The sequence below is a fragment of the Podarcis melisellensis genome, assembly GCF_964234715.1.
Source record: "Podarcis melisellensis genome assembly, chromosome: 10".
In the NCBI taxonomy this organism is placed as follows: Eukaryota; Metazoa; Chordata; class Lepidosauria; order Squamata; family Lacertidae; genus Podarcis; species Podarcis melisellensis.
Genome location: NC_138542.1, coordinates 75,683,706 through 75,698,479, shown reverse-complemented (window position 1 = coordinate 75,698,479; position 14,774 = coordinate 75,683,706). Strand labels below are relative to the sequence as shown.

Sequence of the window (14,774 nt, the reverse complement as noted above, 5' to 3'; positions counted from 1 at the left end):
ACTAAGGTACTTTCAAGAATGTATAACTTGCTGTTGAAATGGAATACACAAGACGAAATGGTTAAGTCGGCTATGATAAAATGGGCACAGGACATTGGGCATAACATCATGTTTGAGGACTGGGAAAGGTTGTGGACCACTGGGTTGAATTTTACTGCATGTAATGCTTTGAAAGAAAATGTAATGAAAATGATATACAGATGGTACATGACCCCAGTTAAACTTGCCAAAATATACCATTCGTCAGATAACAAATGCTGGAAATGTAAGGAAAATGAAGGAACATTTTACCACCTCTGGTGGACCTGCCCTAAGGTGAAGACCTTCTGGGAAATGATATATAATGAGTTGAAAAAGGTATTTAAGTATACCTTCACTAAGAAACCAGAGGCCTTCCTCCTGGGCATTGTCGATCAGAAGGTGTCAAAGAAAGATAGAACATTTTTCATGTATGCGACAACAGCGGCAAGGATACTACTCGCTAAGAATTGGAAAACTCAAGATCTACCCACACTGGAAGAATGGCAGATGCAACTGATGGACTATATGCAACTGGCGGAGATGACTGGCAGAATCCGAGACCTGGGAGAAGAAAGGATGGAAGAGGACTGGAAGAAATTTAAGATTTATTTACAAAAATATTGTGATTTAATAGAATGTTAAAAAAGATGCTTGGTTATAAATAATTGGCCATCACTAAAACAGATCAGGAAATGATGATAAGAGAGATTAAGAGAAACAAAGTTGAAGGAGAATTATTTTAATGTGTTTTATCGGTACACAAGTTGGAAATAAGATGATAATTTGCTTGACAAAAATTTATTAAGGATGTAAATGGGAGCGGGAGGCGTGAGGAAGGACAAAGACGACATGAAACTTTGTTAAAGCAAAACAATATTGTTTATTATTAATGTATTTTCTTTTCTTTAAAAAACTTAATAAATATTTATAAAAAAACAAATAAGGCATTATCAGGTAACGTGGCAGACAGGAAAAAGAAATCATTCACATTTCTGTTGCAGACCACCTTTTCTGTGATGCAGGTATGATGTTTGTGGGGGGTGGTCTGGGGTTACACCCCTTCTGTGATGTATGTATGATGTATGGAGGGGTGGTCTGGAGCTCCAGGGCAGGGAATATAAAATGTCTATATAAGGGCAGGCCCGCCTTGGTTGGGGGTCCTCCTCAGGGGAGCACCCTGTTGCAGCAGATCAATAAAGATCAGGCTTAGTAGCTGCTTTGCTTCTCAATAGTCTCTGGATGTCTCTGTTATTTCCTCCTACCAATGGAGAACCTACAAGGGACTCTATAAAGGGCTCTTGTGTCCCCCATAAGGGAAGAAGGGCAGCTTTTGTTTACAACAGATGGCACCCCAGTTGGGACCTTCGGTTGCCCGGATTCAAGGGGGGGCAAGGAAGGACCGGTGATCCAGCGCGCACCAGGCCATTTGCCAGGAGGAGCCACCAGTCCTCTAGTGACCCCAGGGTCTGGAAAGAACTGGAGTTCCAGCGGGGCTAACCAGAGGAAGCAACGCTTGATCAGGCCGGCCACAAATTGATTTGTTTTTAAAAATAATCTTTATTGATTTAAACTACACACATATACAAAGAATTTGGAATCTCATATTGCAAAAAAAGAAAATTAAAGAAAAAACAACGAAGAAAAAAGGAAAGAAGAAAATACAGGGGGGGGGGAAGCCACCTCTATTGGTCTGTCTCCCCCCCCCCAACTGTATTACCTGGGCTATGAAGGCGCCCAAAAGGCTTTAAAGCAAAGATTATGGGACAATGCACACAGTGACTTGCGATCTCGGTCACACGCAGTCTGAGGTCCACTGGCAGCAGGAGTTCAATATGGGTATGTCTTTGAGTTAACATCTTACATCAAAAACCTGACAGTACCTAACTATCGAAGCCTTTTCACCAAGGCCAGACTGAATGTCTTCCCCTCTGCAGTGCTGGATGGTAGGTTGAGAGGAGTTCCCTACCAGGACAGACTTTGCCCGTGTGCTCAAGACATCGATTCCATAAATCATATTTTGTTACATTGTGCAAAGTATGAGCAGGCCAGGGCTGAACTGATACTACCCTTGCTGGTGCCTTTCCCGGGAAAGTCAGAGGCTCACTATGTCAGGTTCCTACTGGAAGACCGGACAAAAGCTAGAACTTTGGCAGTGGCAAAGTTTTTATCGGTGGTTGCAAGAACAAATGAGCCCTATATTCCAAACAAAGTGCTTGATTAACCTGGAGGTAGGCTGTATGAACTCTGTATTGATTTGCAATGTTTTGTTGGTCTCTGGACCGTAATAAAGATTGATGATAATGATGAAAAACAAAGAAGAAAAAGCAGATTTAAGTGCATAAAAAACTTAATCTTCCTAATTAAATAAAAAAGACTTGTGACAAAACGAGGCGTCCGTTCATTCTCATTGTACTGTTTATACTGCCGTTGTCCCCCCCCCCAAGTTTTATATTCTTTAATATTGTTCCCGTCTACTCCACAAACAGTATTTGTTGTGTTTACAAGTATCACTCAAGTTCTGCTAATATGGTGTGGTTGGTACAATATGATCTTATATTATCCTTAAATATTCTCCATTCTCCAAATATTTTCCGGTTCAGTACTCCTCTAACCCTTCCTGTCAGTTTTGCTAGTTGTAACTATTTTAACATGAGTATAAGGCTTCTCTTGGTGATGTCCACAAGGGTATTTTTGGCTCAAGTAGTCCTTTATATTTATTTCAGATTTTGGCTCCCTCGGCCAATAAAGCAAGATGAGTGCCACAACCCCAGAGTCGGCCATGACTGGACCTAATGGTGAGGGGTCCCTTTAGTAAAGGTAAAGGTACCTCTGCCCGTACGGGCCAGTCGTGTCCGACTCTGGGGTTGTGCACCCATCTCACTTAAGAGGCCGGGGGCCAGCGCTGTCCAGAGACACTTCCGGGTCATGTGGCCAGCGTGACAAAGCTGCTCTGGCGAGCCAGCACGAGCGCAGCACACGGAAACGCTGTTTACCCAGTGGCGCAGCGTGGGGGGTGCAGGGGGGCCCGGCCGCACTGGGTGCAACATCTGGGGGGGCGCAGTCTCACTCGCAGCTCTCTGCCCCTACCTGGCTCACTCACTCTCTCTCAGAGCCGGGCGCAAAGCCCAGCCCCCCTCCAACCCGGAGCAGAAGCAGTTGCCATGAGAGGGGTGGGGCTTGAATGAAGAGCATTCCAAAGCGGAAATCTCATTCCTATTGGGTAAGTCGCGGCACGTGATGGGGAGGGATCGGGGAGCTTCGAGCGACTTTTGTGGGCGGGGCTCGTGCCGCTGCTGTCCGCCTGTGTCAGAACCGGGCCTTCGCCTGGGCCGTTGTCGGCCAGCTGAAGGGTAGGAGGGCGCGCTCGCGGGTGGGCAGGTAGGCTGAGGAGGGCTGCTCTTGCGTGACGCCGTGGCTCCCTTGCTTGCCCAAGCTCCGCGCGTGTGACCCGCCGCGTTCTCGGTCGTCGCCCCTTTTCATCTCTTTCCGCCTTGCTCGGCAAATTTGTCTTCCTTTCTGCTCCTGCTTCTGCTCCACTTTGCAGCCTCTCTGCGTACTTTCCCTGGCTGGCCATCCTTTTTTACTTACAAAATTGGGTGGGAGTTTCTGAACAGGGCAGGAATTCAACTGCTGGAAGTGTTTTGCACCCTATTTCGGCCCCTCCCACCCACCTGCCCCATGTGAAATTTGTACCTGTTGATTTTCTGGTGTGTTTAAGGACACAGGAATCTCAACCCCCCGCCCCCCCCCCAGGATGACGACAATCTCATCTTGTTGTTTGGGAATATCTTTTTTTGCATCCAGATCTTGCCGAGCACCTTCCCACGAACATACTTTCCTTTGCCCTGGCTGGGGAAACCTAGCCAGATGGGCGGGGTATAAATAATGATAATGATAATCATAGCAGTAATTCTGTATTTGGGTGGTACTTCCTCTTTAGCTGCAGTCATGATAACTGTAAAAAGATTTCCTTTTCTGAATTATAGGTCCTATTCTAAACAGCTGTAGGTTTCTCTCCATCCCCCCCACACCTTTTAAAAAAATATATTTTTAAAAAGGGGTTTTTTTTCTCTTTAGTAAATTGTATTTATACAGCAATCTCTTTCTTCTGTGTATTATATTTCATAACACACGAAGCAACGGTTTCAAAGGAAGTAGATGTAAATGAATTTTGTCACTGCGCCACTGGTAATATGTTCTTTCTCTCTCTCTCTCTCTTTCTTTCTTTCTTTCTTTCTTTCTTTCTTTCTTTCTTTCTTTCTTTCCCCTCCAACCTTTCCTCCCAAGGAACTCAAAGGTGGCGTACAGGGCTCTCCATTCCCCATTTTATCCGCAAAACAACCTTCTGAGGCACGTTAGGTTGAAAGACAGTCACTTGGAGAATTTCAGTAGAAATTAAGGAGGTAAGAAGAAACCTGTTGGCTCAGATGAAAGGCCTATCTAAGCCAGCTTTCCTGCAGACAGGTGCATCTAATAGGCCTACAGGCAGGTTTATGAAGGTGATCACTCTCCCTGGCTCTTGCCAGCCTCCCCTCGTAACGATTTAGTGGCATGAAATCTTGAGGATCCCATTTAGCCCTAATCAGCTTTTAAAGACATCTTAGCCTGTGGTCATCATAACCACATATGTATTTTTTATTCTACAGTCATACCTCTTGTTATGATCGGTTCAGGTTACATCTTTTCAGGTTGCGTCCCGCGGAGACCCGGAACTACTGGAAAGGGTTACTTTTGGGTTTTGCCACATGCGCAGAAACTCAAAATGACGTCATGCGCAGAAGCAGCGAATCGTGGCACACACAGACATGCAGATGTGGTATGCGTTCTGCTCATGTTGTGAACGGGGCTCCAGAATGGATCCTGTTCGCAACCAGAGGTACCACTGTATTAAGCACCTTTCTTCCATAATGGAACACAGGGTGGTGTACATGTGGTTCCTTGATTACACCCTATGTGAAGAAACATTTTCTTAGGTCTCTCTCAAATGTATTACCAATCAAAGTTTTGCCACAGGTGGCCTCCCTGTGACTTGAAATTTCAATGCATAATAATAATACAGTGGTACCTCTGGTTACGTACTTAATTCGTTCTGGAGGTCGGAACTTTAGCTAATGGGGCGTCCCGCTGCTGCTGCGCTGCTGCTGCACGATTTCTGTTCTCATCCTGAAGAAAAGGTCTCAACCCGAGGTACTATTTCTGGGTTAGCGGAGTCTGTAACCTGAAGTGTATGTAACCTGAAGCGTCTGTAACCCGAGGTACCACTGTACTGAACTTTGTATAGTGCTTTCCTGCATTCATTCACATTGTTTAGTTGTTATCTTTAAGCAACCTTGGAAGACTAATTAGCACATTGTTCTGCAGCCCAAGACCTCGTTCATTTTGGCAATGAGGGCAACAAATAAAAATGATAAAAAATAAAGCAGACATGTGCTGAGGTGCCTAGATCGGGATACAAATAGCTTTCTTTCCTTCATCTGATTCCTCTTTTGGTGTGTGCAGTGGGGCTAATAAGCAGATTACAGCTGGTCTGCCTGGGTCAGTTGAGGAGGGACATTTGCCAGTGTGTGTTCATGCAAGGTTGTGGGGTTGGTCGCACGCAATTTCGGCCCCAACCACTAATCTCATGCCAATCCTGAAGGGATAGTAAAAGCACCTGACTTCCTTAAAGTATCCTGGTAATTCATAACATCCTTAGAAAACTGCAGCTCTGAGGATACTTTGGGGGAAGTCATGCCTTTTAATGTGTGGCTTGCACACAGCCCAGCAAAGGTAAGTAAAGCTGGAGGTTAGTGGCGGGGAGAGAGTTCACCTAGTGAGATTTGAACAGATTCATAACCTAGTCTCCTAGCTGCTATGCTACAACAGCTTAGAACAGCTTAGTTTATGAGCAACTTGGATTAAGAACACTGCAAACCCAGAAGTAGGTGTTTTGGTTTGTGAACTTTGCCTTGGAAGCAGAACACGTTTCGCTTCCTGTTGAGCCAGTGTGGTGAAGTGGTTAAGAGCCGTAGATTCGTAATCTGGGGAACCGGGTTCGCGTCTCCACTCCTCCACCTGCAGCTGCTGGGTGACCTTGGGCCAGCACACTTCTCTGAAGTTTCTCAGCCCCACTCATCCCACAGAGTGTTTCTTGTGGGGGAGGAAGGGAAGGGAGAATGTTAGCCGCTTTGAGACTCCTTAAAGGGAGTGAAAGGCGGGATATCAAATCCAAACTCCTCTTCTTCTTCTTGAGCGTGTTCCATTTGTAAATTGAGTCCCCCGCTGCTATGGGAAAGCACGCCTTGGTTTAAGAATGCTTTGGTTTAACAACGGACTTCCGGAACGGATTAAGTTCGTACAGTCGTACCTCGGGATAAATACGCTTCAGGATAAGTATTTTCGGGTTGTGCTCTGCGGTGAACTGGAAGTAATGGAGCCTGTTACTTCCAGGTTTTGCCGCTTACGCATGCGCAGATGATCAAAATGACATCATGCGCATGCATGGAAGCGGCGAAACGCGACACGCACAGATGCACTGTCACGTCTTACGTTCTGTTCAGGATGCGAACAGGGCTCCAGAATGGATCCCGTTCGCATCCCGAAGTACCACTGTACTGTACTACCACTCCTGTCTTAAGACACAAAGTATCTGTGAAGAAGACTATGTTACTGTTTTACTATAACATACACTATGTCATGAAATTCTTGCTGTGTTACTATGAAATTGTTCTGTAGTGTTTGTCTCAATTTTAAAATTTATTTAATTTTTATGCTGCCCTTCCTCTGAGGATCACAGGGGCAGCTTACAATATAAGAACACAAAAATACATAACATAGTATCAAACAAAAACAGTAACCCTCCCACTTAACCAGAGGCCTGGGAGAAATCTAGTGGAAGAGACTCGAGTACTAAAATCCACGAGTTAGGGGGTGCAAATTACTTGCCTTGCCCCGGGTGCTGACAACCCACGCTACACCACTGCGTTTACCTTCCCACTATAAAGCGGTACCTATTTATCTACTTGCACTTAAGGGTGCTTTCGAACTGCTAGGTGGGCAGGAGCTGGGACCGAAGACGGGAGCTCACCCCGTTGTGGGGATTCGAACCGCCGACCATGTGATCGGCAAGCCCTAGGCACTGAGGTTTTACCCACAGCACCACCTGCGTCCCACAGGGGTCCCTTTACCTTTACCTATATGTACTGTAAGCTGACCAGAGCGGATGAGGGGAAAATATTAATACTAGAACTTCCAGAGTGGTACCTCAGGTTACAGACGCTTCAGGTTACAGACACTGCTAACCCAGAAATAGTACCTTGGGTTAAGAACTTTGCTTCAGGATGAGAACAGAAATCGCATGGCGGCAGCAGGAGACCCCATTAGCTAAAGTGGTACCACACGTTAAGAACAGTTTCAGGTTAAGAATGGACCTCCAGAACGAATCCAGTTCTTAACCTGAGGTACCACTTGTACTATTATTATTATCGTGTGATTTTTTGTAGTTATTTTGGAATTTTTACTGCAATATTCGCTTACGAAATGTTATGGGCAGAGAAAATGACAGGGTTGCCGTAAAAAAGAATCCCACCCACGAACGCTCATTCACACACAGTCTGTAAATTTGGGGAGGTCTCACACCTCACCTGTGCTAATACTGGCAGTCTTTGGCCTGCACAGGCACACCCGGTGTGTAGAGCCTCCAGCCCCAGGCACTGTCTATCATGAAAATGGGTCCTTTGACTGGGAAGATTCATGCAGTCGCTGTCATGGGATGATGATGGGTTGTATCTCAGCTTGTCAGTCACTCTGACATTGCCTAGAAATAATAAGAGGAACAGAAATGCTTTTGAGGTGCAACTTCTCTATCAATCCTGAGAGCCATTCCATGGACTCTGCACCCCTGTTTCTGATGACAGGTGTACATTATCCTCATCCTCAGTGGAAAAGACAATAAAGATGGAAGCCTGAGAGAGAGGAAAAGGTTTCTGGCTGCTTCCTGGGTGGGATTGCGGAAACCCAGAGGCGCTTCTGAGAAGGCCTCCCCCCTCCCCTCTTCCTCTCGGGATTTCCTCTCCTCTCCAGGGGGACCAGTGGGTGGACTGGGCAGAATGGCTGTGTCTGGACAGGGCAGGGGCTCATGGGGTGGGAAGAGGATGGAGGTTGCAGGATGGAAGGGGTGGGGGGACTGGACCCCCACTTTCCAGGAATCCCTCTCTGGTCGCCTTGAAGGGGGGTCGATTCCTAGGCGGGAGGGAGAAGCCAAGGCGGCCCCTCCAGAGATTCCCCAAGGGTGTCATGATGGAGATGTCTCCCCCCAAAAAACTGGTCATCCTATCTCCCCCCTACTCCTCTTGCCTTCCCCCTCCCTCTCTCCCGCAGTTTCCCCTGCACTCTAGCGCGACTGACACCTCGCCCTGCTCCCCCATCTCTCCATCCTATGCCCCCCCCGAACAGGAGCAAGGGAGGGACAGGGGGGTCTCTATCCAGGCGCCTCCCGCACCCCTTAACCCTTTCCTGGCCCGCTTCTCCGCGCCCCAGGGAGTCCTCGTGGGTGGGCGCCCCATCTCCGCCCCTTCGCAGCACGCGTGCCGGGATCCAGGCCCCACGGGAGGCGCTTGGGGAGCTGGAGGGGTCTCTGGGTCCTTTTCTCCCCTCTCCCCCCCGCCACCCCTTTACCTCTTTCTCCTTGCTCCCGATTCTCCTTTCCTGCAACATCCACGGGGGGGGGGGGTCCCCTGCCTCCTCCCTCCCCTTTCCGAAAGCGCCCCCCTAGAGCTACGGGGCAGAGCAGCAATCCGGAGTGGAAGCTCCACTTCCGGGAGAAGCAGGGAGGTTGGGAGGGGGCTCCCCCCCCATTCCCGGAACAGAAGGCGGATTGGAGGAGGAGGAGGAGCAATGTATTGGGGGCGGGATCTCGGGTTGTGGGGGGCGGGGTGAGAGGAGGATGTGGGAGAAGAGGGGAGGGATTGAGGGGGGGCGAGGAGAAGGTTCCGGAGATCCAGCTGCAAAGTGGGATCCCCCCCCCAAAGTGCAACATCCTCCCCTCCCCCACCCCACGAGCTAAGATCCCTCCATGTTTTAGGTCTTGGTGCTGTTCAAAACAGGAATGGGGGCAGCTAAACGCCCCCCCCAATCCCAGCTCCCCACCCCAGCCTCTGACTCAGGCCAGGACAAGGACCGTGGACACAGGCCCCGTCCAGGCACAACAGCCAAGAGGCTCAGAAAAGCAGCCGATACAATTGGAGCCAGAAGCGGATTCCAAAATCTGAGGGATCCCTTGGACCAGAAACAAGGAGACCAGCCAGGAAGAGGAGAGCAAAAGAGCAGCCAGTCGGCTTGGTCTTGATGGAAGACTGTCTCCACAGGACTCCCACCTGCCCCCAGGTGGAACAAGATGGAAGCCCCCAACAAAAGAAGACCCCAACTTTTATTAGCTCCCAATCCCCCATGCAACACCCCCAAGACTACATCATGACTACATCATTGACCCATCACAAAGAGGAGGGGTTCAGGAAGAAGAAGAGTTTGGATTTGATATCCCATGTAGCAGGAACCCCCCCACCCCAATCATTCTGTTTGTATAAACTACACACTCACACACTACACACGCCACATTTCTGTTATAAATTCATAGAAAATCAACCATACATCGGATTTGCACTGTTCCATTTTTATTTTACTCCATATGACAAGAACTAACAAAGGGGGGGTGACTTAGTCCTGGTCAGCCATAATCCCTTCACCTCTCAGCACATACACAGGAGCCCTGCCCATGCCAACCCTGATGATCCCAGACAGAAGACAATCAAGATCACAAAGAACTTGCATATGGGAGTGGATTCAGCATGGACTGAAACAAAGGACACTGATCAGATCTTCCCTCAGGGGGCAGGAAACTGCAAAATCCCCTTTGTCTCCTGGAAGTTCCTGGAAGTGACTCAGGGGGAGGGGGAAGGGAGGAACCAGCCAGGTGACAAGACACTCAGGTTACCACCACAACTCCTCCCCCAACCCCTCCTTTCTGTAATGTATGCATGATGTTTCTGGGGGTGGGCTTGATCTAGAGGAGGGGAATTTCAAAAGTTTTTATAAGACCTTTCACACTATTCTTCTGGGTCTTTCCTGTCTCCTGCAAGTGAGGGGAATACCCTGTTGCAACAGTTCAATAAAGACCAAGCCTACAGGCTGCTGTTTTGCTCCAAGTTATCCTGGTTGGTGTCTGTGTTTTGTCCAAGGGAGCCCTCGGATTTTTCCTGTAACACCCACTTTATCACTCCCCTTCAGGAGTCTCAAAGTGGCTAGCATTCTCCTTTCCCTTCCTCCCCCACAACAAACACTCTGTGAGGTGAGTGGGGCTGAGAGACGGCAGAGAAGTGTGACTTTTCTGAAGGAGGAGGAGTTGTGGTGGTAACCTGAGGGTCTTGTCACCTGTCTGGTTCCTTCTTTCCCCTCCCCATGATTACATTCCTGAGGACAAAGGGGAGTTCACTGTTTCCTGCCCCCAGAGGGAAGGGCTGGTCACTGTCCTGTGTTTCAGTCCCTACTGAATCCACTTCCATATGCAGGTCCTTTGGGAGTGGAATGATCTTCTGTCCAGGACCATCAAGGTTGGCATGCCAACTGGGTAGGCCTCACTGCGGACATGTTGGCTGCCTTTTGTCAAGTCTCCCCCCCTTTGATAGTCCTTCCCTCCTGGTTCCAAATAAAAGTCGATCCGATGTACGGCTGATTTTCTATGAATTTATAACAGAAGTGTTGCCTAAGTCGTGTGTGAGTGTCATGTTTGTACAAACTGAATGATTTGGGGGGGGGGGTTACCGCAACACACAAATCCCAATCCCAAAGAAGGGCAGTGCCAAAGAATGCGCCAATTACCGCACAATTGCGCTCATTTCACATGCTAGCAAGGTTATGCTTAAAATGCTACAAGGCAGGCTTAAGCAGTATGTGGACTGAGAACTCCCAGAAGTGCAAGCTGGATTTAGAAAAGGCAGAGGAACCAGAGACCAAATTGCAAACATGCGCAGGATTATGGAGAAAGCTAGAGAGTTCCAGAAAGACATCTACTTCTGCTTCATTGACTATGCAAAAGCCTTTGACTGTGTCGACCACGGCAAACTATGGCAAGTTCTTAAAGAAATGGGAGTGCCTGATCACCTCATCTGTCTCCTGAGAAATCTCTATGTGGGACAAGAAGCTACAGTTAGACCTGGATATGGAACAAGTGATTGGTTCAAAATTGGGAAAGGAGGACGACAAGGCTTTAAATTGTCTTCCTGCTTATTTAACATAAATGCAGAATTCATCATGCGAAAGGCTGGGCTGGATGAATCATGTAATAAAAAATGTAAGGTCTTATATATATAATAAATGTTCATAAATGTACCAACCAAGCACATACATAGATATGTGGACCACATGTCTGGAGCAGCACAGGAAGACCGCCCTGAAACCATTTAGACTCCCCAACTGACCAAATGTTTACTCTGCAAGGAGGGAGCGGGTGAGGGAACCTTCCCATTGTCTCAGGAATTGGGAAATCACCATCTCAAAGGAATGGCCAGACTACCAGGAAAGGGAATCAGATAAGACATTAACAGATAACCTGGCAGACAGGAAAAACAACAACATTCACATTTCTGTTGTAGACCGCCTTTTCTGTGATGTAGGTATGATTTTTGTAGTAGGTGGTCTTGGGTTACGCCCCTCCTGTGATGAATGCAGGGCTGGTCTGGAGCTCCAGGGCAGGGAATTTAAAATGTCTATATAAGGGCAGGCACACCTTAGTTGGGGGTCCTCCTCAGGGGAGCACCCTGTTGCAAGAGATCAATCAAGATCAGGCTTACTAGCTGCTTTGCTTCTCAATAGTCTCTGGTTGCCTCTGCTCTTTCCTCCTACCAATGGAGAACCTACAAGGGACTCTATAAAGGGCTCTTGTGTCCCCCATAAGGGAAGAAGGGCAGCTTTATTTACAACAGATGGCACCCCAGATGGGACCTTTGGTTGGCCAGATTTAAGGGGGGCAAGGAAGGACTGGTGATCCAGCGCGCACCAGTCCATCTGCCAGGAGGAGCCACCAGTCCTCTAGTGACCCCAGGGTCTGGAAAGAACTGGAGTTCCAGCGGGGCTAACCAGAGGAAGCAACGCTTGATCAGGCCGGCCGCAAATTGATTTATTTTTTAAAATAATCTTTATTGATTTAAATTACACACATATACAAAGAATTTACAATCTCATACTGCAAAAAAGACAATTAAGAAAAAACAATGAAGAAAAAAGGAAAGAAAATACAGAAAAAGAAAGAAGAAAAAGCAGATTTATGTGCATTAAAAACCTTAATCTTCCTAATTAAATAAAAAAGACTTCTGACAAAATGAGTCTTCTAATCATTTTCATTGTACTGCTTATACTGCCATTGTTTGTTTGTTTTTTCACAGTTTTATATTCTTTAATATGGTTCCCGTCTACTCCACGAACAGTATTTGTTGTGTTTACAAGTATCACTCAAGTTCTACTAATATGGTGTGGTTGGTACAATATGATCTTATATAATCCTTAAATGATGGGACGCGGGTGGCGCTGTGGGTAAAAGCCTCAGCGCCTAGGGCTTGCCCGATCGAAAGGTTGGCGGTTCGAATCCCCACGGCGGGGTGCGCTCCCGTCGTTCGGTCCCAGCGCCTGCCAACCTAGTAGTTCGAAAGCACCCCCGGGTGCAAGTAGATAAATAGGGACCGCTTACTAGCGGGAAGGTAAACGGCATTTCTGTGTGCGGCTCTGGCTCGCCAGAGCAGCGATGTCACGCTGGCCACGTGACCCGGAAGTGTCTCCGGACAGCGCTGGCCCCCGGCCTCTTGAGTGAGATGGGCGCACAACCCTAGAGTCTGTCAAGACTGGCCCGTACGGGCAGGGGTACTTTTACCTTTACATTTATAATCCTTAAATAGTCTCCATTTTCCATATATTTTATGGTTCAATACTCCTCTAACTCTTCCCGTCAGTTTTGCTAGATGTAAATATTCTGACAGGAATATATGGCTTCTCTTGGTGATGTCCACAAGGGTATTTTTGGCTCAAGTAGTCCTTTATATTTACTCCAGATTTTATATCACGATTTCCGTATCACATGGCTCAAAAATCCCCTGCGGACCTACACTTTTTCATATATTAAAGAAGCGTGCCATCCAGACCGATTCTCGTGGCCTTCCAAGTCTAATAGGTCCGTATCTTTTAGTGTAATCCTGTCTTTTATCCAAACCAATCCTGCCGCCGCATGGTAGAATTCCAAATCTGGCAATGCAAAACCTCCTCTCTCCTTTTGATCTGTTAATAACTGGTGTTTAATTCTCGGTTTCTTTCCACTCCATATAAATCTAGTTACAGATAGGTGGCCGTGTTGGTCTGCCATAGTCAAAACAAAAAAATTCCTTCCAGTAGCACCTTAAAGACCAACTAAGTTAGTTCTTGGTATGAGCTTTCGTGTGCATGCACACTTCTTCAGATACACTGAAACAGAAGTTTCCAGACCCTTCTATATAGTGAGAAGGTGGGGAGGGGTATTGCTCAGAAGGGTGGTGGGAATGGGTGATTGGCAGATAGCTGTGATGAGCCTGTTGACGACTCTTAACGACTCTTAAACACCAGTTATTAACAGATCAAAAGGAGAGAGGAGGTTTTGCATTGCCAGATTTGGAATTCTACCATGCGGCGGCAGGATTGGTTTGGATAAAAGACAGGATTACACTAAAAGATACGGCCCTATTAGACTTGGAAGGCCACGAGAATCGGTCTGGATGGCATGCTTCTTTAATATATGAAAAAGTGTAGGTCCGCAGGGGATTTTTGAGCTATGTGATACGGAAATCGTGATATAAAATCTGGAGTAAATATAAAGGACTACTTGAGCCAAAAATACCCCTGTGGACATCACCAAGAGAAGCTGGGTATGGTCAGCCATGTGGTGCTAAAGAAGGACAGAACTTTGTTTTTGTATGCCACGACAGCAGCAAGGATCCTTATTGCAAAGTATTGGAAGACATCAGATCTACCCACTCTGGAAGAATGGCAGATGAAGATGACAGACTACATGGGACTTGCAGAGATGACGGGCAGAATCCGAGACCAGGAGAAAGAGACAGTGGAAGAAGATTGGAAGAAATTTAAGGACTATCTTAACAATTATTATAAGATTAAAGAATGCTAGATTGACATGGATTTAAAAATATTGGTTTTCAGAGACATTAGAGTAAGAAAAGGAATGGAATTAATAAGAAACTTTTGGGAAATAAGGGAATGGAGTTGCTGATGGGATAATGAAACTAGAATACAAAACGGTGAGGTATGAGGAAGTCGGGGAAATAAGGTTGAGAAAATAAGTTTTGAAATTATACTTGTTGTTTTTTGTTTGTTTTTGTTTTTATTGTAGTTGTTTTGTATTTGTATGTTCTTAATGGAAAATTTAATAAATATTACTTAAAAAAAAGAGTCGTCAACAGGCTCATCACAGCCATCTGCCAATCACCCATTCCCACCACCCTTCTGAGTAATCCCCTCCCCACCTTCTCACTATATAGAAGGGTCTGGAAACTTCTGTTTCAGTGTATCTGAAGAAGTGTGCATGCACACGAAAGCTCATACCAAGAACTAACTTAGTTGGTCTTTAAGGTGCTACTGGAAGGAATTTTTTTTGTTTCATATAAATCTAGATATTTCCCTTTTCCACTCCTTAAAACAATTCATTCCTCCTAAAATCGGCATTGTTTGGAATAAGAAAATCA

The 14,774-nt window shown here is 46.7% G+C and overlaps 2 protein-coding genes across 8 annotated transcripts in view; both read right to left on the bottom strand.

Moving 5' to 3' along the window:
* LOC309378732 (uncharacterized protein) overlaps nt 1–14,774 on the bottom strand; it is a 60,942-nt gene that overhangs the window by 33,781 nt on the left and 12,387 nt on the right. The window lies entirely within an intron of this gene.
* The window catches only part of LOC309378709 (uncharacterized protein), an 89,503-nt gene that overhangs the window by 65,678 nt on the left and 9,051 nt on the right, over nt 1–14,774 (bottom strand). For 6 of the 7 annotated variants that reach the window (XM_081927305.1, XM_081927308.1, XM_081927303.1 and 3 more), the window contains exon 1: nt 8,677–8,848. The exons of the other annotated variant lie outside the window; for it this stretch is intronic. The gene's annotated coding sequence lies outside the window, so the exon portion shown is untranslated. Of the gene's footprint in view, nt 1–8,676; nt 8,849–14,774 lie in introns of those variants that run through there. 7 annotated transcript variants of the gene reach the window in all.